Source organism: Manis javanica, chromosome 7, assembly GCF_040802235.1.
Source record: "Manis javanica isolate MJ-LG chromosome 7, MJ_LKY, whole genome shotgun sequence".
NCBI classification, from domain to species: domain Eukaryota; kingdom Metazoa; phylum Chordata; class Mammalia; order Pholidota; family Manidae; genus Manis; species Manis javanica.
The window spans coordinates 127,415,420-127,441,036 of NC_133162.1; the positions used below are offsets into that span (position 1 = coordinate 127,415,420).

At 36.7% G+C, this 25,617-nt stretch overlaps 1 long non-coding RNA gene across 2 annotated transcripts in view; it reads right to left on the minus strand.

The window, feature by feature from the left end:
- Positions 1-4,143: 4,143 nt before the first annotated feature.
- The window catches only part of LOC140850499 (uncharacterized), a 291,177-nt gene continuing 269,703 nt past the window's right edge, over positions 4,144-25,617 (minus strand). For both annotated transcript variants that reach the window (XR_012133413.1, XR_012133412.1), the window contains 4 exons: positions 16,781-16,951; positions 11,491-15,014; positions 7,836-8,834; positions 4,144-7,172 (listed from right to left, as the gene is read on the minus strand). This is a non-coding gene — a long non-coding RNA (uncharacterized lncRNA). The remainder of the gene's footprint in view (positions 7,173-7,835; positions 8,835-11,490; positions 15,015-16,780; positions 16,952-25,617) is intronic.

Genomic DNA, 25,617 nt, shown 5'->3' on the forward strand with positions numbered 1-25,617 from the left:
AAAATTTAACAGAGGCTTCCTGTGATACAAAAACAGAGACAATTTTTTTGTTAATATTAGCTTTTGCTGTTGACAAAAGCACTTGGAAATAAGTAATAAAGATATACCCACTGATACCTATCAGCTATGCTCTGTGCTCTCCCCTAGATTACCCCCAGGATTCAGCCCCTGTTCCCCACAGCAGTAGCTGGCTCAGTAATGAATCCTGACATTGGCTTCCCTCATTTCCTCTGTCGCTCTCCCATCTCTCCCATTCTCCTACCACTGCTTCCTGGGGTCACCTCCTTAATAATCCTCTTGTACTCAAATCCTAACCTCAGCATCCATTTCAAGGGAAACCCAACTTAAAACAGCAGTTTCAAAGTCCATGCGGATGACTCTGATGCCCTAATTTGAGAACTCTTGTAATCCAGTTACTTTGGTCTTCAAGGTCATGGACTAGCTCTTATCCCCTGGGACTGCTCTAAATTTGAAAACTTAAACTTCAGAATTCGTTTCTTTGAACAAGCTTACAGAACCACTTCTCCCATGGTTAACTATCTAAAGCCTGTTCTTTGAACTTATCAACACCTGCAGCCTTGAGTCTTGTCCCATTTGACATGATTTTCTCCTGTATCAATAGCTAATGTTGGTCAGTTTAATCATGTTCACTTGTATCCTCATCTGTTCCCTTTAACCCCTTGTTCACCTACTTTGACTTTGCAAATCCTCATAGATTAACTGAACCATCTTATTTAGAGTCAGCTTCTCATATCAAATCTTACCCATGTGTAATCAATACATTCCAGCTACATAAATCTTCTTGTGATGCACTGAACATGCTGTATTCTTCCATGCCACTGCACTCATGTTCCTAGTGTGTTCTTCTGGTCTTTGGAACTCTTTTCCCCTGCTTAAAAGTCATCTACTCAGTAGTGTCTTGCTGGACACTCTCAGGAAGGATTAACTGCATTCTGTTATGGTTTTCATTCCATTTTATATGTAACCATTAGAACAATTACCAAGTGGAATTGTAATTATTTATATGTTTGTCTTCTCAACCAGAGAATGAACTCGAGGACACAGGATAGTTTTTAATCATCAATATCCTGGGCTCCTGTGGGGAAAATGGACGCTCCTATGGCCAGGATCCTCACCCGACCCTAAACCACTTGATGATGTGATTGGCCTACTGCTGGCTAGTGCTTCCACACCCGTAGGCAATAAGCTATTATTGACTGAGTCACTATATAAAGAGCTCTTCCCAGTGCTCTGAACAGAGGCAGAGATGCAGGAGGTTTACAGACCTGCAGACTGCTGGGTGCAGAAGTGATTCTAGTGCTTGACCTATTACTGTGAGAATAAAGCTGGGTATAAACCCTTTTACCCCAAGAACATTCCATTCTCATTTCAAGGTCTCAATGAATCCACAATGAACTTGCCCAGGGCTGAAACCCTCCAGCAAGACAGCTTCTAAGGCTTGATTGGCTGGGAGATAGCAGGTAGTAAGTTAATGTATGATGAATGAATAAAAGTTACTCATTAAAGTCACAGCCCTTATTTCCAATTTTCTACCTGGTTTTCACAGAAAAAAAAAAGTTGTTGCCTGTTATTTCTGTGGGACCAGCTTGTTGCAAAGTTCTTTATAAAAGCTTACCTTAGCAGGATAGTATGTGTCATCCCCAGTTTTGATCTGATTGGCCCGCTGGTTTCTCCTGCCCACATACATGTCTTCCATTTCAGCTGGTGTTTTCAATGACTAACTCAGTCCAGACTGACAGTAATCAGATTGGTTTCTGTCAACATAGAAACCATAAAACAACTTTGGATCTAATTTGAGCTGCTGTCTCCCAGGCACAGTCCTACCTCCAGGGTTCTGTTTACATAAACAGTAGATGCCCTCCTTACAGTTTAAGTCACTCTTAGTTTGGATTTTAATTAGTTGCAACTAAAGAAATCCTAGGTGATGAATATATGAAATACTAATTTTAAATTGCACTAAGGGATGGATACATGTTATTTAGAGAGGCGACAGGAAAGAGGTAGAAGAAGGAAGTACTGGCATGAGGAGAGGTGAGGAGTGAGAAAGAATTAATTTGTAGAGGCTTAATTAAATAAGACAGAGGCATAGTTTGATAAAAAGGAGAAATGAACATTCTGGAATGGGCATGTTCAATGACTTAGGAGGAGGTAAGGGAACTCATTTTCCCATAGAAAACAGTAAGCTACTTAAAAACAAGCCTTTGGAACCTAAGGATACATGAGTTAGCAGAACTAAATATTTCTGACTTAAGGAGGATACTATTTATCTGAAGAGCAGAACATTGTTTCTCCATAATGGAGGGGCACTTGTACTGGGCACCATGATACTGGTTTTGGGGAACAGAGTTCCAGTGCTGCCACAGACAGTGACCCAGGAACACCGCAGCATCACCAAGGTCAGGTGTACACGTGGGTGTAAAGCAGATCTGTACTTCCTGGTGATAACATCACATAACAGCGTGACTTAGAGCTAGTCACTTAATACTGCTCAGAGTCTTGATTTTTGGAAAAAAGGGAATGACTCTGAAGATTTAAGGTCCTTTCAACTCTATAACCATGACTCAACGGTCCCAAAGTTAAAAAAAATTTTTTCTGCAAGTTCTGTCTTTTAATCTTTCTGTATTTGTGAAAATCCTTGTTTAAAATGTGCTAAGGTTCTAAAAAAATTACAAAATAAAACTGTAAGGGTAGGGCATTGGAGAAAGTTTCAAGAAAAATTACATCTCATATTCAGTAAATTTTCTGAACCAAATTGTTTCTGAGAGAGAATTTTCTACTTTTAATACGTCTTCTGCCTGTTGCTTTTAGTCCATTAGGTAGGTGATTAATGCTCTGAGTTATGTTTCCAGCACCAAGTTTTGTCAATACTAAATAAATAATGAGAGTATTTCCTTTCCACTTCTGGGTTTGTGGACCATGATCATAATTTTTTTTTAAATTTTCCAAAGAGTAAAAACATTTTCCCTTCTCAAAGAGCAGACAGTTTCCAGGGATAACATGTGCAATATGCAATATACCTCTATTAGAAAAATAGCTTCTTTATAGTTGAGAAAATATTAGTGGCCTGCAGTGTGCTGGACAAGGTTCCAGTTCCCGTGGAAACCAGTGTCACAGATTCTGACAGCACCTGGTCACCTGATGGTCTTGGACAAACAGCTGCACACAGCATCTCAGTTTACACTGTCAAATGGAAAATACCCAAAACTCTCAGCTGAAAATTCATGAGGCAACTTGACAGGTGTTAACAATGGCCTTGGACCCGTCAGTGCAGACATGACTTAGAGCCACCCATGGGCATTAGATGATCTTGAGACATTTAATCTGTCTGCCTCCAAAATTGCATTTGTGAGAATAAATAGATGATACTTGCTCCTTTTAAACTGTATGTTTTAAAATTCATTTGCCTAATTAGCTGTATTTAGAACTGTAGGACATGTTTCTCTAAATGCCAGGCATCTTCCTCAGGACTGTCCTGCGTGCTTTTTGGTAGTATTTAGCTTTATAATGTATATGAACTACAAATATTTCTTAGGCTACACAATAATACGAATGATTAATTCCAACATGACTTTTATTTTTAAACTTGGGGAAACATACTTGTACTGAGGATTCTATTTAGTTGTTATTGTTTGGTTTTGCTTTTTTTTTTTTTCTTCTGAACTTCATCTCACTTTTTTACCCTTATGGCTATGGTGTGAGAGATAATTAAATTTGTATTGAGTTTTGTGAACCCTGTGGAGAAAGATTTATATCCACCTAGGAAATCTTGGAAGCATGAAGTTTCAGACACAAATTCTGGGATTCTGTTGTTAGCCGTTGGAAATCTGGAGATGTAGCCAAGAAGTAGAAATTAGAGCATACCTAGAAAATCTGGGAATAAAAACCCCAGGAAGACTGAAATTGAAGAATGTGAAATGTTTGTAGAGTTTTTTAGAATTGATCTTAAGGTAGCTGAAATAAATTATCTCGATAAAATTGGGTTTATAACAGAAGCACACTTAGAACTGATTTTTGCAGTAAGAGATAAAGGTTCTGATGGCATCCAATCATAGATGACAGGGCTTATACATAATTGTTTTAACTATTTAATCACAAAATTTTTCAATCATACGTGACAGGGCTTATACATAATTGTTTTAACTATTTAATCACAAAATTTTTATCAATCACTTTTACCATTATTGAATCTTAAAATGGATAGACACCAGATTCAGTAGGAAAAATTGTAAACTGAAGTTGTAATAAATTCCTTAAGTCTTTTTTTGTGTATGAAAGGAGAATGCATATTCAATGTGACATTTGGTGGTTAAATGATCCACCGAATTCTGAATATACACAGCGAACAAATTTCCAGATATTTGGAGAACACTAAAACTGTGCCTACACTTCATTGCTTTATAGATGCTGAGTTTATCACTTGGTGAAACATTTTTAAGAGTGAAATGATTCATAAGAAACATCATTATTAATTATTAATAAAGAGTATCATCTGGAAGAACACAGCGCTTTCCATTGTCTACTGAATGTGCGGACATAGCAGTGCAGGAGGGCTGGGCCAGCACAGCCGCTTATGAAGTTAGACGGCAGGAAAGAGGGTGTAGGTGAAAAACAAAATCTCTCCTTTTCTGAAAATGTTCATATTGCAACTTCCTGCTAGCTAGCTATTGCCAGGAAGAAGAGCTACAGATTGAGCCTTCAGATTTGTATTTTGGCAAAATTCCCGAGTTTTGACCGGTTTATTAAAGGCCATCCCTTTTATGAGTTTCCCTGATTGATACTTTTGCAAGTCCTGGTGATCAGTTAAGCTTTAAGAAACATCCCTTCCTACTTAAACAAAACAAAAAGAGCAGAGACTCAACATGGACCATTTTCTCACAAAAGCTTCCCTTGCCAGGAATCTTTATTGAGGGCGATCATATTCGTGACTCCATCTTTATGGATTGGAAGACCTGGTGTCAGTTTCCTCCCAAATTGATCTCACTGCAGTCACAATAAAAACCCTAACAGGTGACTGAAAATGACACTCTGACTCTAAAATTCATATGAAAGGCAAGGAGCCAAAAATGACGAGGTAGTCTTGAAGAAGAAGAGAAAACTGGAAGCCTTCCACTGACAGATATCAACACCTACTGTAAAGCTGGCAAAATCAACACAGTGCACAGGACACAATGGAGTTTCCAGAATTAGAGCTGCACATATATGTCACCTGACACACGCTTAGCTGATTCATGATGAAAGTAATGCAGCAGTTTACTAGGTAATGGCCTCAGTAAATGACACTGGGTCAGTTGGCTGTCTATAAGGGAAAGAAGTATCTTGACCCTTCCTTGAGAACTTAGATGACTTGCCAATGCTGCTAGACCAAAACACAGATTCTATGCCACAGTGACCCACAAGGTCCTGCCTTTTCCAGTTGCTGATACACCATTTACGTGATACACGACTTGTCACCCCTTTTCCCCCTGTTCTCTGTGCTCCACTCACACTGGCTTCCCTTCTCTTCCTCGAGCACCATAAGCTCTTTCTCGCTCCTGGGTATTTGTATCTGCTTTTCCCTTTGCTTAGAATGGTCTTGCCCAGCAGAGACCTGGCTCACTGGCATCGTTTAATAAAGCCTCTGCCAACTATTCCCTACCCAGAGACATCTCCCCTGACCACCCTATCTAAACCGGCCTCACTAGTAACTCATTGTTTCATCCTTTTATTCCCATCAAGGCATTTATCATTAACTGGATTGTTTTAAATATGTATATATTTACAATTTGTACTCACTTTACTTATAGTAATTGCTTTGTTCACCAGCACCTAATACAGTTGCTGGAAATGACGGATATTCAAAAAGCTTTTGTTGAACTGAGGAAGACATAAATTGCAACATTATTTATACTTAAAAAAAATCTGGAAATAACACAATGTACTGGTTCAATAAATGGCGGTATATTCATATACTAGAATGTTATGAATGCATTAAAAGGAGTGATACCTGAATAAACTGAAGTGAAAAAAATATGTATCGGTGAGTGATCTTACCTCATAGGCTGAGAAAGTCAGAAAGCAGTAGCCCTAAAAAGAATTGAAATGGATTTGATTGAACATGTATTTGTACAGAGTTCGCACATAGGTGGGTTCCAAAGCCTCGGGTGATGAGCCCAAAGTTTCTCCTGGTTACAGTTCTCACCTGGGGGTGGCTTTGCCCCCAGGAGATATTGAAGATGACTAAAGACATTTTTTATTTCCACAGCTGGGGAAGAGGAGTTGTGCATCTGGCATCTGGTGGGTGGAGGTCTGGATACTGCTGAGTACTTGCACTGCTCAGGAGGATCCACAGAAGAGAACTACCCGGCTGCAGGTTGTGCTGAGGCAGAGGAGCTCTGGGTGCTGAGGTCGGTGTATCCATCAGCTGCTGTCTGAGGTCAGCTTGGAGAACTACATGGAGGGCGACTCAACTTCAGGTCTTTACTTCTTTCCAACCGCCCCCATCCAGCAGCCATCTGGAGTGACAGTTATTGACATACCTACTGCCAACTCTTAAAATAGCCATGATTTTTCTAAAGTCCTTGGTTTGAGTAATTTCCTAATTCGTAGTAGCTTTTTGCATAGTTCAGATTTGGGCCATACTTCTAAAATATGTTAGGAGGTATTTGCTTTGCGACAGCCCTTCTGCTTCTCTTCTCTAGTGGATAATTAGAAGGATTTATTCTCCAGAGATGTCAAGGAGGTACCTTTCTCATTACCTAAATTCACTTAGAGAAAAATAAATCAGTATCCAGATGAAAGTGCAGGAAGTGTCCAAGGGAGCTGTTTCAGTCCAGAGAAAATAATCTCTGCTCTGCATAATCAGAGATGCTAAGCATTCTTCACCTCCTCTCTTTGCGTAGCCCTCCTACAGTCCCGGAACTGGGTTGAGGCAGAATTTACAACTTGCTTAATTTACAGTGTAAGGAACACCCTCTCCTCCCTAGTTGTGTTCTTTTTTCAATCCGTGCAGGCCAAGTTCCAGGGTCATGCGAGGTGGGAGGGGATCATATGTTTCCCAGCACAGAGTGAAGGCATCAGTTTGAGTAGAAGCGATGCTATCCTCTACTGTTTAGGAGGCTCCAGTGAGAGAAAGTCAGATAAGTGCCAGGGAACAGCACATTCTAGAGAATTTGCTGCATAAAGAGAAGAAAAATACTACAGAAGGTAGGGAGTGAACCTAGAATGGTGTTTCCCCAAATCACAGTTGTGCTCTTGAGGTGAGAAGGGGCATGGCACAAAAAGACTCCTGCACTATGTGGGTGTCATGCCCCTCCCCATCTTAAGCATTGCCAGGGAGGAGGGAGAGAAAGCAGCTCTCTCTCGGGTAAAATTGCTCTCAGGGCCTTGTCCTAGTCATGTCAGGATGCTGCAGCAAAGTACCATAAACTGGGTGGCTTGTAAACAGTGGAAATGTGTTTCTCCCAGTTCTGGAGACCCCAAGTCCAAGAGCAGAGTGCCCGCATGGCCGGGGTCTGGCAAGGGCCCTACCTTGGGTTGCATGTGGTTGACTTATGTTCTCCCATGGCAGGAAAAAAAGGGTGAGAGAGCTCTCTGTGGTCCCTTTCATAAGGGTACTATCTCGTTCATGAGGGCTCCACCTTCATGACCTAATAACCTCCCAAAGGCCTCCCCTCCTAATGCCACCCCCAGGGGGTTAGATTTCACATTGGTGGGACACAAACATTCAGTTTATTGTAGCTCTAGCCCTAGTTTGGGGCCCTGAATCAATCAGGGGAGAAGCACCAGAGAGATGCTCTTAAAATTTGCCAACACAAGGCAAAATGGTAAAAACATACCTATGTCCATTCCCACCAGGCATCCATTTGGCACAGAGACATCATGGCAAAAGGGAGTGAGTAGCACAGAGCTGTGTCCCGGCACCATGGCAAGTGAAGAGGAGGAGGAAGCTAGGAGGACTGGGGATCTAGAAAGATGGGGGAGGAAAACCATTGTCCAATGAGCTAAAGAGAAAGCTGAGGGCGGTGGTAGGTACAGTACAAACTCTCTGCCTCCCTGACGGAGTCATCAGTGAACTTGACATTGCTCGCTAAGAACCTCAGTGAGACTGGATTCTATTTGCAGATGGTCAGCAGGGCTGAGTGCTATTTGTGGGTGCGAGTAACACACCCACAGAAATCACCTGTTGAGACAGCTGGACATCTGCCTTATGTCTGTACCATTCACGACACCTAGCCCAGGGCTAAGGCACACAATAACTCCTCACTGAAAGACTTATTCTAACTGAACAACCGTATAAATAAATGTACCTTTCCATCTTTTGATAGGCACATCAACTAGTAATGATAATCTCTTTCTGTACTTTCTAGTTGAAACTGCTTCAGCTTCAAACTTTACCTATTCAAATTCATTTATTCCCTCATTCATTCTACCCCTAGGTCAGCACAAACACACACACACACACGCATCATAGCACAGCTCTTCTAATACAGTCTCCTGAACACTCACAAAATTCAGTTTGGTGCTGCTCAGGAAAGCCCAGGAGAATGAAACTAATTTAATCATCCAACAAATATTTATACAACAAATACTTAAAAATTTTTGGAGACTCAAAGGTAAAAAAATAGGGTTCTTGTCTTCAAAGAGGTCTCAGTCTGAATTATGGCTATTATTCTGTCTCCAACTGTCTTCTTTCAGTGTGAAGCACTGGTGAGTCATTCGTGGAAAATGCCCATGTCTCATTCAGTTCCTCTCTTTGAGGACAGTCTTTCTGTGCCGTTAGTGTACCACCAGTCTTCTTTCTTTAAAGAAAACTCTTGAATACACCTGTCTTTGTCCTGGGAAGGTAGGGGTATGGACCAGAATGTAAGCACATTTATTATCTTTCTCATCCCAGGCTTTCTTTCAATCACCCACCTCCCCTGATATCCTGCCCAAAAGGCAAAACAGTGTTTCTGACCATTCTGTTAAAAAAAAAAAGGTTGGGAAACACACAGGTCCATTTATTTGGAAAACACTGCCAGCATGTGTTGATGGCTATTACAACGCAAGGCTGTTCAGCTTGAGTCAAGATCTCTACACAGGGGTGGATGAAAAGGAATGGACGGCAAAAGCGACCGAGATGGTCTTGAAGTACAGTGTGAGGGCTTTGTGAAAGGCCATAAGCTTTCTGTAAAGAAAGGTAACTTTACAATTTAATTTATTATTGGCTTTGGGGACTGTCAGTGTCATTCTTTGGAAATGAATGAGCATCCCATTTGAGCCTCTCAGAAAATCTGATGGATGAAATGAAAAATACAGGAGGGAAAACAGTAAAGAGGCTTTAGTTGTAAGTTACAAATCTAGTGGTTCTGACTTCAACCTTCAAAGAGAGAGAAAAATAGTTCCTGGCTTGAAAAAGAACAATTATGCACTCCTGCCTGTTTTCAGGCTCGATTCTCCTATAAGCACTTAAAAGATAAATCCAACTATAAATCACCTTGGAAAATGGACTTGGAATCTGAGCAGGACGGCCTTGTTTGCTTTTAGCTCCTTTCTCCATTTGATTCGTGTTTAAAGAAGAGTTACTTGACCCTAACAAATTCATCTAATGGGTTTCAAAGTATTCCTCCCCAATGTACTGGGGTGTTTTTAAAGACTTCATTTAACAAGTAGTTGTTTCTTTGAATAGCAAATATATACAATTATGAATTTTATAAATATATATAATTATAAATATATAATAATAAGTATATATATATAAAATGATATTTGAAGGCAAGCTGGTGAGTATTAAAGCACATGCTGGATCCTTCGCCTCCTTGTATGGGATGCCCATGGTGGCCTTCTTTCTCTCTCACATATGATTTTTTTTAAATGACATTTTAAAAGACACTTACAACATTGTCCCTGACCTTGAAGGAGTTTACAGTCTTACTGAAGAGATAATATTTTATTTACATATAACAAGTGGAAAACAACCCACGGCTCTTTACGTTTGTTCTGTTTTTCAAATTAAGAACTACAGGAATTCAGAGAAAGGCAAGATCATTCTAGGTTATAGGAATTTCTAAAATATTAATTAGTTAATTCAATATTCATTTATGAAATGTCCACTACAGCATGGTCCACTTGGGGCTGGACATCAGCAAGGCATATAAAAAAAGGCACTAAACATGTGTGGGCAGTGGAGGGAGTGGGACATGCAGACTGCCGTGGGGAAGAACAGGTCCAAAGAACAACATATGATCAGGGGGGGAAGGTGGGGCCTGGTGACAAAGGGACTCGAAGGAGTGACATGACAGGTAATTTTCCTGCTATATCTGCCACAAGTAGTAACTTGTGTCTTCAAAGAAGCTATTATTACAGTTTTTTATTGACGTAAGTGATTAAATCGGTAAAATCTCTAGACTCTAATGAAGAAAAATCTGACTTTGTCCAACTGAATGAAAAATAATTTCCTGTGGTTTAAGTAAACACTGAGGTGAGAAATCCAGTCATTTTCTCAGCCGTGACTAAGTGATGAGTTTTTTCTTTTCAAACATCAGAATGTATATTAAATAGTATAGCATGATTTTCAGGTGTCATAAGTATATGAAGGCCAGTATTTCCAGCCCTTCAGAAGGTATGTATGGAAAGATTATTATTTTAAAAATACAGGCCCAGACAAATGCTTTCTAAGTTGTTATAAAATGAAGGCAACTTTAGCTAATGATAGGAAATATGTTAGGCACAAGAGATTAAATAGGTTGTGTTGTAGATTCAGATGACTAATTTGAACATTCATGCTACCCAAATCAGTTTTGCTTGATTAGGGAGACTCTTACTGTAGAAAATTCAACTAAATAAACACTCAAAAATATTTTAGAATTTTTTAGTTTTTATTTTACCTTAAGTTTCCCCTGTGTACAAATCTAAGACCATTAAACTTAATTACTGTCTTTCAAGTCTATGTAAGATTTGTAATTTATTTTAAAAATATACTGTTAAAGGGAAATAACAAGAAACATCATCATTTAAGCCAGGGCTTTACTTTTTTCTTAAAGGGCTTTTTTTAAAGGGCTAAATAACATATATTTTTAAACTTTTTCTTAAAGGGCAAGATGACAAATATTTTAGACTTACAACTACCCAACTGCACTATTGTAGAGTCAAAGCAGCCATAGACAAAACAGAAAAAAAATGGACTCTAAGAAACCTTTATTTATAAAAACAGGTAGGTCTCAGGCTTGTAGTTTGCCTACCTCTCATCTAAGCAATATTGCCACAATTAAGGTAATTGCTAAGTCTCTTCCAAGTTGCACACCAGTATAAGCTCTCTCTCAGCTATTTACAACTGCTTGGTGTAGGGAGTTGGTATATAAAAACAGGGGGATACAGGTTATTATGATAAACAAATATTTTATCTGTAACTATAATGTACTCCTCTTCAGCTTTTTCATATTTTAGTTTTTAATTGTGAGATATGTCAAACATGTAGAAAAGTAAGAAAATAACAGATACTATTATACTTACCACACAGATTTCAGAGTAAATTTTTTCATTTTCGCTCCAGATAATTTTAAAAGAAATAAAATGTTACGGTTATAACAAAATGCTTATTCCAATCCCATCCTTTTTTTTGCATGCCGAAAGGTTTAACTCTTCATTGCTAGACAATCTGTCTTCTCTCTCGGCTTGCTTTTAGGATTTTCTTATTGTCTTTGATGTTCTGAAATCTGTGGATTCATACCTTTCAATTCTGAAAAATTATCAGGGAATAGCTCTTTAAATGTGATATCTTCCCCATTCTCTATTTTCTCTCTTTCTGGAACTCCTATTCCAACATATGTTGGATCTTCTACCCTCCATTTTTCTAATTTCTCTTTTTACTTTTTCTGTGCGATAATCGGGGTAATTTCCTTAGGTCAGTTTTCCAGCTTATTAATTCTGTCTCAGATTGTTTAATCTTTATTTATGTCCATTGAATTTTTAATTGCAAGGATTTTTTTCTTCATTTCTAAAGACATATTTTTCTTTTCACATCTGCCATATACTTTTATGGTGACATTCTTTGAGATTTATTTCTAGTCCCTCTTTTTCTTTTTCACTCCAATCATTTTGTCTTCTAGATTGGTTCAGATATTTTATTTTATCATGTTTGGGGCAGAGAGAAGATTATGTAATCTTCATACAATTGAGTATTCATCTTCCCTCAAGGCTTGTTATTTATTTGTATAGGAGAGCTCATTATAACAGAAGTGTTCTTTTTTTCGATATGGTTTGTTTGTTTTCTTGTTAGAGTTTTTATGCTTATGGAAGTGCTACTCTGGAATGATTTTGTGTTTGTTTTTGCTGGATGCTCCAGGGATTTTACCAAGTTTAGATCAGTCCTATTGTTAATTACTCAATTAGGCATGTCCATACCTATGGATAATAGAAATTTGGACAAGCTTGCCATTTTTATTTTTCATAGGTTTTTTTCCTCCTCAGGATCCCAGATAAAGACAAGGTTCCTTCTTGCTTCCTTGTGCCAGTAGGTAGAGTTGTTCTATTCCCCCTTTCCATTGAGAGGAAAACCCTTCCGTTATCCCAGCTTTATGGTGTAATGTTATGCTTTCGCTCCCTCACCTTGCCTGAGCCCAAAGGCATGTCTGCTGTACCTATATGGGCACTAAAGCACTTCTAGATACACCTGAAGACATCAATCTTGGATGAGTTTCCTCTCAGTTGCTGGAGTACCAGGTTCTGAATTTACCACTCTGATTTTTCAGTATATCCCTTATATTTGTCATCTTCTTGCTTTTGAGCCCAGGTATGAAAATCATATCATTGTATGTATGCATTATTTCTATGTGTTTTTATTGAACAGCAAAGCTTGACTTATTTTGTCATGTTGTTGAAACCACATTTCAAATCACTGTGGTATCATTCCAAAAAAATGTATGTTTGTGATGTATTTTTTAAATTACAAAGCTATTGTAGGGTCTTTTTAAAAAAACACCCTAAAAGATGAGTCCACTCTTGAATACAAATTATATGGCCTGTCATAGAACTTGTCCATTTGGGGTAGGTCTGAACAAAAAACCTGTTTGCTAATTATGTAACAAAAGAGGAATTGTTTGAAAAATCCTTGAGTTTAGACACCATTTCCTTTTAGTGTGGAATATGTAGCATTAAATGGTGCTATACATTCAACTTTTTAATTATCTAGTAGATTTCACAATTTTCCTCTTGATACGTAATTGAAAACGTTGTTTACCATTATGCCAAAAGAAAGCCCACACACTCCATGATCAAGGATGTTTTTGCAAGCACAATTGGAAATCACTTTTTTACATTATAAGAAAATGCATGGCATTGCATATTCACAAACTGTACCCCACTGCCAGGAATATAAGTATTTAATGTGACTTGGAAACAGATTTTGCACATTATATCACAACTTCGCTAATTCCATCCTGAATAAGGGTCAATAAGAAATTACAGCCAAATTCCTGCTTAAGTACATATTAAGGTGCTTCCTTCCAAGACTGGACCATGTACTGGCCTTCTGAAACTGTGAGCACATGTAAAAGTTGGAGGATGGTAGTCCTTAATAACCTAGCCTCATCATCCTATAAGATAAAATTTTTTAGAAAGTGCTTCTTAATTCAGTTGTCCTTACATGGTTAGGACCATGCCTAGGGAGGCACCACATGCTGAAATGCTAAACTTAAATGAATGTTGATGCTAGTGTCTTCCTGGAGATGTAACAGGAAAATGTATTTTCTTCCCACCCCCTGCAAAGAGTTTACAGCATCTAATAAATATCTCAAGTATATGCATTTTCAAACTGGAAATTAAAAAATCATGTGGCAGCTAGAGTCAGTTTGTTAATACATTTAGGCACTTGTGTTTGTCTGATTATGGGATTGATACAGCAGCTGATCAATCTGAGCAATTCAAGCCAATAGTTATGTTTCTGGTGAACAGACTGGCCCAATTCTCACTTGTTAAAATTTGTTCCCAGCCCTTAGCTCATTAACTTCTACTTTTCTCCTGACCTCATCCTTTTGTGTCTGCTTGATCATTGGATTGCCTCCCTTGGAAATCCAGATTTCTGTCTGTTCTAAACAAAGCTATAGAAAACATGGTAGCTCTTTTATCATGTTTTCTTTTGCCACTGGGTGAAGCCCAAGTTTTCCCCTTTGATGTAATTAGAATTGTTTTCTCCAAGAGTCTTTTAAAAGTGACCTTTCTTCTTTATTTTTCCTAAACTCTTCCTTGCATATGCATTGGGAGGAAAGGATCTAGTGCAACAGATTCTCTACACTTTGATTTAGGGCAAAACACTTTTTCCTCTGATTTTTCTCAAGTGATCTTTAGTTTCTTCCACGGAAGTGTATCTTATCTGATGCCCTACAGATTTCAAGCTCTACAGTGATAGGAGGTTACAGAGGTGAGTGATTTGTCAATTTAAAATGCATTAGAGTTATTTTTAAGTCGTGTCTCTTTTGCTTTACTTGTACTTCTGATGCATTTCCTGCAAGTGAGGTTTTCCATTTCTCTTTATACCCCCAAACTCAAATCAAAGCTTCCTCCATATGAAAGATGTCACTGACCTACTTCCCTTTTTGCATACAGAAAGGTTTGAGCTTGACCTTAACACAGAGAGTGGGTAATAAACATTGTTATAAGCTGGCTACTTTAAAGTAGTCTATAAAAGAGGTTATTTACCAAATAGTGATGGACAGCTATAGAATGACCTTGCTCAACCAGCAGCATCTATATTTAGCTGTAGTTATTTAAAACTCTTGAGTCCTGAAAGTGCATAGCCAAATCAAAGGAAGTACAGCCTCTCTTATACTTACCAAGGTCAGTAAATATATACAAATGTATGTGTCACTTTTCCTACAAGAGGTGATGTCCATTCACAGATCAAAGAGTTGTTTCCGGTTGGTTACAGATTTCTTCTAGCAATCTTCCTTCTGAGGTTGGCAAAGTCACCCACTTTGTGGTCATGCTTTTTCAAATCAAAGGAAGCAAAAGGGATCCTAACTGTTTGAAGACAGAGAAAACTGCAAAGCAAGAAAAGTCACTTGAAACTTAATATAGAAGAATAAGAATGATATATGTGAAACTGGGCATTCTGACCACTGGAGTTGAAGCTTTTTCAAGCCCAGGAAGAGAATGCATCAGACCAGAATCACATTCAGCATTCAATCAGGAAAGAACGAACCACAAGAAAACGAAAATGTCTTCACTGTCGCCTGCAATTCTAGAGAAAGTGTTAGGACTAGAACCATCCTAATGTTCTAATGGACAGATGGACCGTTAAGTAAGTGGTGGAATATCGGGGAAACAGGGTAGTGTATCTTAATTCAATAAGAGAATTACATTAAGCAGGAAAATCTTAACCCCTGAAACTATAATTTATGGCTTTTAAAAAAAGTGAAGTGCAATCTTAATTCTTACATTGGACTGTAGGTAGTACACTTTTTTCTGAGCCTTGTCCAAACTTAGTCTTTTTTTTTTTTAACTAGTTATGTGTCAGAGTGTCAGTGAAGTATTTCCTGTACATTTCTAATGAAATTTGAGGTAGTGACTATATTTTTTGATCCTGTGGACATGAGCATATCTTATGTTTTTGTAACTCCTGTGAAAGGCACATACACGACAGATACTTAATACATACTTTGTGATCATTTTGTGATTGTTCGTTGTCACAGAACAAATTAATGTTAGAGCTGGGCATTCTGTGTTCCATGTCAACATTTCTGTTAGACTATGAAATCACCAGTAAAAATAACTTTATCATAAAAAAGCAAATTATATTAACCTAAGAGTTTATGTGAGAATTTTGTGTCTTAACATTTAGTAACATTTTCAAGATCTAAAAATCAACCATCTTTTCGCTCAAGATAAATGTAGCCATAATAACCTTGGTGAGTTACCATTCAAAAGTTGCATTTTCACACTGACTTTTTTCATAACAACTTTAATGAATGAATCTTCATCAGCTTGGAGTGCTGGGACATTCTGACATCCATTCATTGCTATTACTGCTTTCTCAATGAACTCTGAAATGTGAGTATTAAATTTGGTAATAGTGAACTGCAAAGGACTGGGAGTTTTGTCAAAGATAGTGATTTAAGTATAACTGGGGATAAAACCAAAATAAAGACTATTTTCTGGTGTTAACTACTGTAACTGCATTGAAACCTTCAGGAATGCTTGACATGTATGAATCAAAGAGTCATTATGTCTCCCTAGTATCATATAAAACAAATATAAAATCATATTACTCCCCTGCATAAAATCTTCCAATGGTTTTCCAAATGACTTAGGATAAATTCCAAACTCCTTACCATGGCCATGCAGGCTGAGTGATGTAATCTAGTTCCTGTCTATCTCTCTAACCTCCTCTTCTGCTTTCAAGGGACCTCTGCCATTTGCTCTTCAAATATGCCATATTTATGCTGTCTAAGGACCTTTGTACTTCTCTTCCTCAGCCTAGAATCCTCTTTCTCTGCATCCTGCTTATTCCCTATTCCTTAGTATCAGCTTCATTGCTACCTCCCCAGAGAGTCCTCTCCGAACCACCCAATCTGAATTTATATTCCTGCACACACATGCACGTGTGCACACACATATACACACACACACACACTCATTCACTCTATCACATTGCTAGGTTTTTATCAAGGTATTTAAATTTTTCAGAGACGAGGTTTGATATTTCCACCCATCACACTTGTCTCTGGGGCCACATGTCCCATCCCCTTGGCCCATTCAGATTTTAGTTGCAGCTGCGATAGACAATTCCCTGCAAGCTCATACTCACCTCCTTTAGTAGCCACGCGTGTCCAGTTGTCACCTTCCTTTCTGCCCCAAGGCTCTCTCTGGCCCCACAGGCACCTGCTCTGCTCAAGCAGGAGCACAGCCAGTCACAGCCAGTTGGAGATGGGAACCAGTGAATAAGGGCTCCAGTCTTCCACTCTTCAGGCGGACCTGACTGAGAGGACGTTTGTAACTTCTTAAGAAATTCCAGCAGGAATCAAGCCCCTGTTCCTACAGCAGCAACCTTAATATTGGATGTTTCTCTTTTCCCATCTCATACTTTCCTCCCCTTCATTCCTGTTTCCTAGGATCACCTCCAAATCTACCATCAGTAATCAGTACTCAAGATTGTCTCATGCTCTGCTTTTAGGGGAACCCTAATTAAGACATATCTTAAGGGATATAAGATTCATAACAGCTTTATCTTTTTTTGTATTTCTTAATTTATAATGCTAGCAAAGGGCTTAGCATATAGTGAGTGCCATGTACATCCCAAAATGTACATATGTATATGTATATACTTACTGAGAGAATAGGCAAGAGTAAAGGTTATGGGTGAATTTAGGGAGAAAGTAGTATTCAAAAAGTGGTGATCAGAGGGAAAAAATGCAGAGGATATAGGATAGTATGAGCATGAATAATACCAAGTGAACATAGAGAAAAGAGAAATTGCTGGAAAGTTCTAAGATATTTAATTAGATACGAGAGGATTCAGGATTAGAAAAATTTGGAAATCCTCTATTACATGTTGATCATCATCTCAGAGTAGTCAAATAATGTTATTGTCTTACTTTCAGTTTTTTTGAACACTGAAAATTTTATTTTGGGGGGAATTTCAAAGCTTGATTCATGTGATAAAAGGATAATGTCAACCTAAGTATTTGATTTGCTAACTAGTATACATTTTTTAAAAGGGGTATAGGGACTTCTGTTTACAGCTCTGCCAGAGTAACCGGTACCAGACTTGTCCTGCCATAAACAAGGAGACAATATACACAAGGCAAGTGATCTCAGTAATTGGACACAGGGACCACAGGATTGTGAACTTTGAGAGAATGAAAACACGTAAGTTGAGCCCTATACGTGCCCTGACTTTCTGTTTGGAGACACTTACCAGCTGGCAGGTTGCTGGAGGCAAAGCAAGAGGGCAGTTTTGCTGGACAAAAAGTCTGAGGTCAAGGTTAGGGGTGGCTGAACTGACTGTAATTAGCAGGAAAGGGTACCTGATAGAGGAAGCTGCCTGGGGAGGAGGGCAGGCTGGGAAAAACTCCTGCATGGCTGACCCATTAAAGAAGACACCAGAAGTAATGCAGTCCGGACAAAGTTGGAGTTGCACTCCAGCCACAGTGAAGAGATCTCACTGAATACCTCAGACATTCAGTTTCAATTTTAGAGAGGCCAAATCTTACAAGTATGCACCATACTCCAGAGTAATAGCCGCACCCTAGGATTAAAGCAAAATAAAAATAGATCCAAACTAACAAAGAATAATACTAAGCTTGACAGGATCAAAAGGATCCACAAGTAATTTAATTAGTTGCCAGAACAAAACTCAACACCCTGTGAAGGAAGACAGCATAATCTGGGCTTCCTACAAGGTATCCTACATATCCAATAAAATGTAGAGTTTTGAAAATAATTGCACTGATAAAACCCTAGTTAAACATGTTAAGAAAAGAAGAGAAGATCAAGATTACCAATAGCAGGAGTGAGACAGGAGATATCTTACAGATCCCTGACATTAGAAAGATAATCAGGGAATTTGATAAACACCTTAATGCTAATACACTTACCAACTTCAAAAAATGAACAAATTCCTTAAATAACACAATTTACAAAGCCAGACCCAAGAAGAAACAGATCATCTAAAACGGCAGGACTTGCAAAGTCAAAATTATTCCTCTAGTAATACTAAGAACTTCTTTGCCTTTTCTATATTTAGCCTCTTAACAAGTGAAGTTTTCCGTAGGCTTGTGATGTTGCAATAGACTGAATACAGAGCCAAAAGGGAAAACAAGCTGCCTTCTGTTAAGCCATACATGAAAGACACTGGCAAAAATGTGAAACAATGCCTCTCTTCTCACAAAATATTGTTTTTGAAAGTATACTTATTTTCCAGAAAAATATTTATTATAAATTACTATTTTTTTAATAAGTTGATAAACATTTAAAATTTTCCTATTTTAATTTTTTATACAGTATATGGATAAATGTAATCTACATAAATAAAATTTCTTTGGGAACTCATTAATTTTTAAACATTTAAACAGATCTTGAAGACAAAATGCATACCATCAATTTAAAAAAATCTGACATAAGCTCTTTCAGAAAATAAAGGTAGAGAACTTCCAAATTTTTTCTGTGAGGTCAGTGTAACACTGATACCAAAACTTAATAAGTTATTACAGGAAATATATAGACCAATATTCCTTATGGACAGAGAGTAATCTTTTAAAAATATCAGCGAATTAAATACAGCAATAATTAGAAAGGATATAGATCATGAACAAGTGGTTCTATCCAAGGAATTCAAGGTTGGTATAATAATTGAAAATCAATCAATGTAATTCACCATATTAACAGAAAAAACATGGCTATAAAATAAATGACCATTGAAAAAATGCTGAAAAAGGCATTTCATGAAATTCAACATCCATTCCTAATAAAAGCTGTCCACAAAGTAGTATTTGAAGGGAACTTCATCAATCTGATAAAAGCCATCTACAAAAAAAGCTACAGTTAACATTACACTCAATGGCAAAAGGTTGACCTCTTTTCCCTTAATATCAGGACTAATGTAAAGATGGTTTCCCTCACCATTTCTATTCAGCATTATACCAGAGGTCTTAGCATATCAACAGACAAATAAAAAGTGAATCATACAAAAAGCGAAAAGAGAAGTGAAGATACTAAATTGGAGAGGAAGAAATCAAATTGTCTTTATTATCATACAACATAATTTTTATATGTCAAATCCTCAAGAATTTGCCAAACAATAATAGAACTAATAAATGAATTAAAGCCACAGAGTACAAGGTTAATATACAAAATTTAATTGTATTTCTATATATTAGCAGCCAAGAGTTGGAAAAGGAAATTTTTTAAATACCAATGATAATAGCATCCTAACTGAAACACTTAATAAAACCTCTGTACTAGAACTCATATATACATCTATAGAACATTCCAACCAACAGCAACAGAATATATACATTCTTTCCAAGTGCACATGGAAAAGTCTTCAGGATCAATCATATGGTAGGCCATAAAACAAGCTTCAATAAATTAAAAAATATAGAGACAAGGTCAAGTATGTTCTCCAAATACAGAAGGAATGAAATTAGAGGCCAATAACTTGAGAAATATGCAAATATACTGAAATTTAGCCACATGGTCCTAAAAAACAAGTCACAGAAGATTTCAAAAGGAAGACTGGAAAATACTTTGACATTACTGAAAATTTAGACATGACAAACTAAAACATACAGAATAGAGCAAAATCAGTTTTTAAAAGGAAATTGATAGCTGTTAAGTGTCTCTGTCAAGAAAGAAGAAATATTCAAGTCAATAACCTTCCTTATACTTAAGACACTGGGGGAAAATTTTACTAATCTAAGCATGCAGAAGGAAGAAATAGTAAAGATTCAAGTGTAAATTAATGAAAAAGAGAATAGAAAAACAATAGAGAAAATCAGTGAAAGCAAAAGCTGGTATTTTTTTTTTAAAGAAGAGCAAAATTGACAAACCTTTACCTAGATTAACCAAGAGGACAAAAGGGAAGACTCAAACTACCAGAATGAAAGAAAGGACATTTCTACCAACCTTACAAAAATAAAAAAGAATATAAATGAACACTAAGAACAATTGTACTGTAAACAATTACATGCAAATAAATGAACTTAGGTGAAATGGATAAATTCCTAGAAAAACACAAACTACTGTTACTGACTTATGAAGAAATAGACAATCTTACTAGACCTATAAATAGCAAAATGATTGAATTAGTAATAAAAAAAAGCTACCCAGAAGTAAAAGTCTTAGCCCAAATGACTTCACCGTTGAATTCCACCATGCACTTAAAGACCAGTTAATACCAATTCTTTGCAAAAAAGTTAGAAAAGGAGCAAATACATTCTATCTCATTCCAATTTGCCAGTATTACCATGACACCAAAGCTAGGCAAACATCACAAGAAAACTATAGAATATTATCTCTTATGAATATAAATGCAAAAATCCTCAACAAAATACTAGCAAAGCAAATATAGCAATGTGTTAAAAGGATTATAAATCATGACCAAGTGGGATCAATCCCAAGAATGCAATGTTGGTTTAACATCCAAAAATCAGTTAAGGTAATACATCATATCAATAGAATAAAAAACAATTATATGATCATCTCAATAGATTCAGACAAAGCATTTGACAATATCCAATATGCATTCATGATTTAAAGAAAACACTGAACAAACTAAGAAATGAAGGCAACTTCTTCAATCTGATAAAAAACAACTACAAAGAGCTTACAGCTAATATCATGCGTAAAATAAAAGACTAGATTCTTTCCCCTTAAAAATTGGAAGACTAGGATGTCTACTCTAACCATTTCTACTCAACATTGTGTTGGAGGTTCTAGTCATAGCAATTGGTCAAGAACAAAAAATAAAAAGCATCTAGATCTGAAAGGAAGAAATAAAACTATCTCAGGTGACATGATTCTCTATATAGAAAAGTCCTAGGAATCTACTAATAAACTATTAGAACTAATAAATCAATTCATCAGTGTTGTAGGATATAAAATCAATACAGAAAGTTCAACTGTATGTATATACACTTGCAATGAAAAATAAAAATAAAATGAAATTAAACTAATCACATTTATAATAACATCAAAAAGAATAAAAAAGTAATAAATTTAACATAGAAATGGAATTTTTAACCCCTAAAAACTTCAAAATATTGCTGAAAAAATTTAATGAACTAAACAAATGGAAAAATATTCCATGTTCATGGACTGGAAAATACAACATTGCTAAGATGGCAATATTCCATAAACTGATTTACAGATTCAACTCAATCCCTACTAGAATCCCAGCTGATATCTTTATAGAAATTAATAAAATGCTTCTAAAATTCACATGGAATTCCAATGGTCTTAGAATAGCAAAACAAATTTGAAATAGAAGAACAAAGTGGTAGGATTTATGCTTCCCAACTTTAAACATAGTACAAAGCAATGATAATCAAGACAATGTAATACTAGAATAAAAATAGACTTAGACAAATGGAATAAAGTTGAATGTATAGAAATAAAACTATGTGTACATGGTCAACTGTGTTTCTACTAGGGTACCAAGATCATTTAGTAGCCAAAGAATAATAGCCTTTTCAACAAATAATGCTGGACAACTGGATACCCACATACAAAAGAATGTAGTTGAACCTCTTCTTTAAACCATATTTTAAAAAATGCCTCAAAATGAATCAAACACCTAAATTTAAAAACTAAGATATGAAACTCTTAAAAGAAAATCTAGAAGTAAATCTTCATGCATTGGGGAGTAAAAACTGTGGGTTAGGCAAAGTCATTTTAGATATGACACTAAACATATAAGCAACAAAAGAAAAAAATAGATACAACTTTTGTGCATTAAAATACACTATCAAGAAAGTAAAATGCATCTTTAAAGAATGGGAAAAAGTATTTGTCAAACACATATCTTGATGAAGGACTGATATTTAAAATATATAAACAACTCTTACAACTCTAATAATAAAAAGAAAACCCAATTTAAAGATGAGCAAAGGATCTGAATAGACATTTCTCCAAAGATATAGAAATGACTAAAAGTCATTGAAAAAATGTTCATCATTATCAGAGAAAAGCAGATCAAAACCACAGTGAGATACCACTTCACATCCACTAGGATGGCTAGAATCGAAAAGTCAGCTAATGACAAGGGTGGTGAGAATATGGAAAAATTGGAACCCTCATATACTGCTGGTGGGGATAGAATGGTGCATCCACTTTGGGAAATAGTCTGACAGTTTCTCCAGCGGTTTAATGTACAGTTGTGACATGACCCAGCAGTTCCCCTCCTTACATATATACTCAAAGGAAAGGAAAACATATATCCACACAAAACCTTGTACATTGATGTCTATAGCAGCATTATTTATAAAAGCTAGAAGATGGAAATATCCCAAATGTTCATCAGCTGATGAATGGATAAACCAAAAGCAGTATATCCATACAATGTAATATTATTTGTCCATAAAAAGGAATGAACTACTTATACATGCTACAACATGGATAAACTTTAAAAACATTATCCTAGGTGAAAAAAGTCAATCACAAAAGACTACATATTGTATGAATCCATTTATATAAAATATACAGAGTAGGCAAATTTATAGAGACAAAAAGTAGTTGTTGCTTAGGGCTGGGGAGATGGGAGATTTGGTGGGTGATATCTAAAAGGGTAAGGTGCTTCTTTTGAGGTGATAATGTTCTAAAGTAGGCCATGGTGATAGTTGCATAAATCTGTGAATAAGCAAAAACCACTGAGCTGTATACTTTAAATGTATAAATTTATGGTATGTGAATTATATCTCAAAGCTATTTTTAAAAAAGGAATGGATATTATCTTTTGCACTTATGACACAAATAAAATAAATCCACTTGTTTTGAAATTAAATGTCAGATGTCATCATTATTATTACCTCAAGACTAAAAAATGATTGTTTGGTACTAAATAGGGGAAATAAGGGAACAAAAATTACCAAATAGCCTAACCAAACAGAATTCAGTCTCCTAAAACATTAGGGCAGGAGGGAAACTTGGAGAAAACCTCTAAGACCAGGGATAACTTCAGATGAGGACTCTGGGACATAGGCAGCAAAATGCCAAACATCAAATAATAAATTTAGGGCATAAGTGACTATGGAACTTTTATTATTAATCCCCTGTCCTACTGTAATAAGTAGTGAGGCTAGGAAGGAAATGTACACCAGTGAAGCCCCAGGTGTAACTGAATTTTCACATATTCTCTAAGTAGTAGGAACTGGAGAATCCCGGCTCCACCCAGAGATGGCAACACAACTCAGCCCCTCCTGACAGATGAAAGGTAGGATTGCAGTCTCATTGTTACTTCACTTACAGAATTACCAACAGACACTAGAAATCCAGATTCCTATATGAAATCTCCTGATTTTTACATTTAAACAGATGTAATGATACACATAAGATGTTGGTTTTGATCTAGAGTCTAGCTGCTTTGACCTCTGGAAGTTTTTTTTCTTTAGACCTTACCCCAGATCTTTCCCTCTACCTTGAATTATCTCAGCAAACTAGTAAGATTTGATTTGGGTCTCAGTGTCATCATGGGAGTGATATGAAAGGTAGAGGACACATTCTAGAACGACATACCCAAAGACTGTTTATCAGTGATTCAATATTACTTAAAAGGGAAGACTCTGCTATTTAGATAGCTATTACTTAGGATCCCATAAAGGTCAATTTTTCTGTTTTCCCCCAATGGTACATACTTATTAAATGAGTAGGCACCAAGGAGTTATTTGGGAAGAACCAGATTCCTACTCAGTCTTGTTTTTCTCAATCACTGTAATTCCTTGAAGTTGGTATGCTGATTTACTTGTGAAAAAGTCTCTTGCAGACATCAGAAAATTTTTTTTCCATTTAAATAGGTATGTATAAACATGAGTTATTACTATTAGTTCTTGCACAGAATATGGATACCCACAACCACATAAGCCAATGCAGCTTTATCTGCTACCAGGCAGATTAGGATGCATAGAACTGCTAATATTTCAGAAAACATTTCAAGGAGATTGGAAATTTCTCATGAAATTAGAGAAATAATTCTCTAATATGTGAATGGACCTGTTATTAAGAAAACTAGGACTTAAAATTAGTAAAGGAGATACAAGAAAGAGAAATAAAACTTTCATTTTACATTAATCGTGTTATTTTCAGCCTCAGAGTAGGTGAAATTCCTCTGCATTTATCCTTGAGCATCAACCCCTATGCGACAGGGTGGCTGGGAAGCTAGAGAGTGCTAAATGTTAACAGAAACAAAGGAATCTGTCATAATCCTTTATTTCATGGAATTCATTGCAGTAGCATGTGCTGTCCACCAAGTAAAGGCTGATTTTATAAACTCATCTTTTTAAGATGAAAATCCCCTTTGAAATAAGAAAATATTCTTTGGTTCTGTTTCTTTGGGGGGGGAAATGCCTCTAGCTTATGATAAATTCCTGTTTTGCACAGTGTTTTATAAATCCAGCCAATTTCTGGCCTCTAAAAAATTTTTTTAGTAACTTCCTGAGTCCATTGCCTTGAATACATAGATTTGCCTGACTCAGTCAAAAATGTCATCAATCAGGATTGTGCAGTAAATAATAGTGTAGAGATTGTTCCCTGAGCAGCAGTGAATGATTGTCCCAACACACAGCATTCAGGATTACTAGATGAGAAATAAAGAGTTATGGCAAAGTGAATTCTGCCTACAGCTGCAGCAGGTGACTCCCGCTTGCTACTGGCAGGAAGCATGTCATGGGGAAATGGCTGAAGCACCATGAATATGAAATGCGCATTGATTTTATTCAACAGTATAAGTGAATATAAAAATGACCAGCATATGGCCCTTGCCTTTGAAAAGGCTCAGCTGTTTACATATCGTAAGAGCCAGAGCTCATAAAAGATAATGAAGGATGTTCTCTAAATTTTTTTTGACTTTGAAGTTCATTTGAAGATGTTTTTTTACCATAACATACAAATTTTATCAGCATGTTTATATATCACTTGTGAAGTTCCTTCGAA